The sequence below is a fragment of the Solanum tuberosum genome, unplaced genomic scaffold (genome assembly GCF_000226075.1).
Source record: "Solanum tuberosum cultivar DM 1-3 516 R44 unplaced genomic scaffold, SolTub_3.0 scf00206, whole genome shotgun sequence".
NCBI classification, from domain to species: Eukaryota; Viridiplantae; Streptophyta; class Magnoliopsida; order Solanales; family Solanaceae; genus Solanum; species Solanum tuberosum.
The window spans coordinates 276,837-282,435 of record NW_006239131.1 but is presented as its reverse complement, the minus strand read 5'-3'; positions in this window follow the sequence as shown (position 1 = coordinate 282,435).

Genomic DNA, 5,599 nt, shown 5'->3' with positions numbered 1-5,599 from the left:
TTCAACCATATAATCTAGATCAAAACCTTCCCCCCTTCGTTAATTACCCATTCTATTACGTTCTACGAATCGAAAAATGGATTCGGGGAGTGAAAAGCTTACCTTTAGCCTCAAGAATGGTGAAAAATTGTCAAGAAGTCATATGGGGTCGTTCCTTAGTTGTCAAAGTCGAAAAGTGCCAAATAAGGTCGTTTAGGGGTTTATTTACGACTTTAAGTTGCGTCTGAGCCGCCACAGCGGCCACCACCCTGCTACAGTGGCACCACCAGAGCGACCAAAATCCCCGCCAAGGCGGGTTGCACGAGACAGTGAGTTATTTTAATAATTCCAAAATCCCTATTTCACAACACACCTCTAACCCACGATGCTCAGAAAATACCTTTCACGCTAAGGTCGATTTTGGGAGTTCTACTCGCCTAAATTCGATTCCGTAAAGTCGTACGGATTCCTTAATGAGTTATCTATCCACTCCTGTAATCAAACTCATAATTAATTCACCCAATTTTTACCAGATTTCCATACACCTTAATGACTCTGATTTCATCCAAATCTGGACTAGGTTGGGAAATTTCAAGATACGACAAAAAAGTTTTCCGACCAAAAAAATTTCCCTGTTGGTTTTTCTATAACGATGGAACCCGGTCTTTACACATGATTACTGCCCAACATCATCAACATTCCACCAACAGCGATTGTCATTCTACCATGAATAACAACTTCTTCTCCTAGAAGAATACCACCAGAAGCAACAACCAGTGGGGTCCAATGTAACTTTGTTATATTTGGTCACATTGCAAAGGTCTGTAGGTCCAAATCACACAATGATATGGAAATAAATGCTAATTTTTCCAACCATCACTTTTATGCTTCCCACTCCCCAAGCCCTTAGGTTGTTGATTCCTGAGACTCTCATCATATTACGAACAACTCTCAACCTCTGGAATGGATGCGATAATTGTTGGCGATAGTAAATAAATTCCTATCACTCATACTTGTCACACTACTTTATCTTCTCCTACTCTTGCAATCAACTTTATTTTACAAAATGTTCTTTTTTCTACATCTATAAAAAAATTATTTCTATTTTTCAATTTTATACGAAAAATCTAACTTCCATTGAAATTTTTTCCCTATTCTTTTGTTGTGAAAGATTTTAGCATGGGGGCATGTCTTCTTCAAGGCAAGAGTAATGGTTATCTTTATGAGTGGCCCGAGGACATGACCAAATAAGTCACACCTTGTCCTCAATCACATTTTGTTGCATCAACATCTCCATCAGTGAATCTATGGCATGCTTTTCTTGGTCATCCTCAACCTCGTATTACCAAAGCTTGTGTCTCTTTTTTTCAACCTACCAGTGAACTATTTTGATTCCTTTACATTCTGAAATTCATGTTTATGCAATAAGTTGTCTACCATTTGATGACAGTTAAGTTAAGAGTTCTAGGATGTTTGATGTTGTTTACTTAGATGATTGGGGTCCTTCTCCAACTATAGCTTTTGATAATTTTAGATTCTATGTTATTTTTGTTAATCATTTCACAAAATATACTTCGTTGTTTCCTCTATAATCTAAATCAAACGTTAAGGAAGTTTTCACTAATTATGTTCTAATCGTTCAAAACCAATTTGAGAATTAAAATGTTGTACACTGATGGGGGAGGTTTATACATTGGCCTTAAATCCACTCTCTTAAACTTTGGGATACGCTCCCCAACTAGTTGGCATTGTCGAAAGAAAACGTCGCCACATTGTGGAAAACCTTTAAATCTTCTTCACCATGCTTCTGTCCTTATCATTTTTTTGTCCCTGACAGTCTAATCTGTAGTTTACCTCATTAACAGGCTTCCAACACCACTTCTTGGTGTTAAATCTCCATTTCAATTTCTCTTTAACACTACCACAAACCCTCTTAAACTAAGGTTCTTTGGTTGTCTTTTTTATCCATGGTTAAAGCTCTATACATCAACCAAACTTGATCCCAAGTCCAATCCTTATGTATTCATGCGATATTCCTCAACCACAATTAGATATGCTTGCCTAGATATTTCCATTTTAAAAGTCTATATCTTTAGGCATGTCGTATTAATTGAAAATATTGTTCCATTCACAGCTAACTATCCTCCACTCTCTCATCCACAAGTCTCGCACATGAAAAAATGGTTGTATCTACATGATCCCTCTAGTCTTTCCTCTTTCTCACAATCTCCTTCACCTCATGTTGTTACAAATCCAATTCCAATTCCTGCAACTATTGATTTGGTGAACTCCATATCTATTCATGGATCGCAAACTCAAGTCAATCAGGATGACGTGCCAATCGGCTCTACTATATGTCCTCCTATACATTTTTTTTCTTTTTCTACTTCTCATAATAGTAGTCCATATGAACTTCATAACCAACTCATGAAACATCATCAAATCAAATGGTCACAAGGTTTTAAAATAATATTTTCAAAACCCAAAATGGTTTTTGACTACCTTGCAACCTCAATTGTAAAACACCTTCTGCTTACCCCAAATACATTCAGTCAAGCATCCAAATATCCTGAATGGTAGGCTACAATGACAAAAGAACTCATAGCCTTAATTAAAAAAAACTTAGTGTCACGACCCAAAGTATACCCTAGTCGTAACATGGTGTATAGGACCCCGAGAGACCTTGTACAAGCCACTTAGCATGCATATACAAGATAATAGACTCTTTAAGTGTTCAAAAGAAATTTTTATATAATAAAGAGTTTGAAAAGAATTAGAAGTCTAACATAAGTCTCAAAGTCATCTAGTACATCAACAGAGTAATTGGGATGTAACTCATACATCACATACAAAATCCAAAATGAAAAGATATGAAAACAATAAAAGAGTCTCGGTCCTCACAACTTGAGGACTCACCAATCTCTTCGAAAGCTTTAAGGATCAATCTAGCCATGAGTGTGCCGAATGGAAGTGCATGACCCTATATTAGTGAAACAATGTAAGCTCAAGTATGCATTAGTACATGGAATGTACTAAGTATGATAGCAACGGATAAAAGTTATGAAATCATGCAAAAAGGGACTTTATATGACATGGAATGACCAAGATAAATCATAAAATATCATGTTAGAAGACCTACGTCGAAATCATGGTCAATGCAAGCTAATCATCTTAAAAATATATTTGAGATATTTCTAGAAGTAACCTTAGTTCATTATTGTGGGACGTTTACCTTTAACCAAAATAGACTATGTGAGCTATAACATGGAATATGGGGTCTATCCCACACCAAAAAGAGATGTCCTTACTTGCCAAGGTAAGAACCATAAACTTGAGCTAAAGTGGATCAATTAGCTGATGTCTATCTACGACAAACCTATGGTGTCACATAACTATGGTACATGGGTAATGTAACATCCCTCCTTAAAAAGAGTTAAATTTAGAAAGAACTAAATTGGAAAGAGCCAAATTGCGAATTTTGCAAGTAATGGTTAAGTTGTGAGTTTAGGGTCAACTTCAATCGACTATAAAATTTAGTACAGGATGAGTTAGCTGGCCCATAAGATATCACATAAAAGGTCTTTGAATCCTCTTTCCAATGCCACCAAGTTTGCTAAGTTTCGAGTTTGGATGAGGGAGATATTCTCGTTTGAAGTTAGTTTGTCAAGTTAAAGAAAGTAACCCGAATTAATGAGGGGTACTTTGGTCTTTTCCTTACCCTATTAGCTTAAAATACTTTTTAATAATACTTTAGGGTCAAATCTGATGTGGGTCATTTTTACAATCCTAAATTACGGTTAGGGTTTTGAGAGGAGTTCAAGAAGAGGAAAAGAGAAGAAAAAGGAAGAACATCAAAATTTCTTGTGAATCAAGGAATTGTTTCACCAAATTGAGGTATGTAAGTTTTCATAGTGTTGGATTTGTTCACCCACACGTCAATCAAGATTAACATATTCGAATCTCATCCATAAGATTTTGAATGTTGAGTTCTTGATGAATTCTTGATGAGTGTTCTTGAAGTGTTGTCTTCGTTCTTGAAATTTAATTGTTTGGTTGAGTTCTTGAGGTGAGGATCTTGTTAATGAACATTATTCTTGAGGGTTTTTGAGTAGTTTTTCATGTAGTTAAGTTAGGTAAACGAATGTAAGAGGATTTGGAAGAAACCATTCAATTCTAGGCAAATTATCGTCAGAAAACGAGAAAGAAAATTCGTTGGAAAATTCTGGGTAGATACTGGCGCACCGCGCCAGCACTGTACCAGAAAAGAGTCTTTGAAGTTTGAGGATTGGTGCCCCGCGCCACTCAGTGCGCCAAGGTCTCCTACCCCATCATGTTTTTAGTTGTTTGCTCCGTTTGAGTTCCTTTAAGGTGTACCTTTACTCCTCTCTAATTCTAACCACTCTAAAATACTTCTAAACATCGAGAGATCATTCATAACATGAATCATTACCCTTGAATTCATAATTCAAATTCAAGGTAGAGTTGAGAGTAAAGTTTTGAGAGTTCTTTCGAGTCAATTTGAGAAGTCTTTTACAATTTTTAAAACTTGTTTTGAGACTCGAGTACTTGAATTAGAGCATGAGGAGAAATGAGTTTCATTTTTCAAATGAATATATGGGAACTAAGTAATCACAAGAGTAAATGTTTTCACATTTAAAATGAGGGGAAACACCGATTTCCATAGGATTTCATGAGGAGTTTTGAGTACTATCTCTTTTAAGAGAAATCTTTTGAGTAATGATCTTAAACTTTGAGGATTAGGAAATGTTTTAAAATATATGAGCTAAGTTATATTTTGGTAGTAGCATTGTGCACCGATATGGGGACGAGTTTAGATAACTCAAAGTCCTCAAAAACCATGTAGGTAACCAGGATCATCAACCAGCGCTTCGTTGATCCAATCAAGTTTTAGAGTTTTTCGGTGAGCCTCCTTGTTTCCGGAGGATCTCTTATTTATCTTCATCTATTTTAGTTTGTTAGGATGATCGGGGTCTTGTACCGACATCCTTCATAGTATTAGAGGCTTCTTAGATAGATAGACAGTGGTAGTTCATGAGTCTTGTTCATTTCAATTGTAATGTTCTAGAGTTGAGTTTCCCTTGAGGCCAGTTTGAATATTCCTTTAAACTATTCTGAGTTTATTATTTGGAGAGATTGAGTTAAAGTTTACATTTGAGTTCATCTTATGTTGAGTAAGTCTTCCGCTGAGAGTTGAGCCAGGCCAAGGGTTTGCTTGGGGCCAACAATGGTTCTCGAGTATCAGCCATATCCAGGGTGTAGGCTCGGAGCATGAAAAACTTGTTATTAGAGTACAAAGTTCACGAGTCATATGGTGTATATGAAGTCGTGTCTGTAGAGTCCTAGTTATCAATGTGAAGTGTCACGACCCAAGCCTAGGGCCTAGACGTGACATGGCGAATGAGGAACCCGAAGGAACCCCAAGCAAGCCTCTCAAACTTGTCATCACACTTCATCGGTCGCGGAAGTACATTCAACATTAATTAACGGGAAATAGGGACTATGGGCAAACCATTTCAAAATGACATCATAGAATAAGAGTCAAGCTCATTTACAAAATACTTGTCCAACGCACACCTCTACATACATAGATAGGACGGGG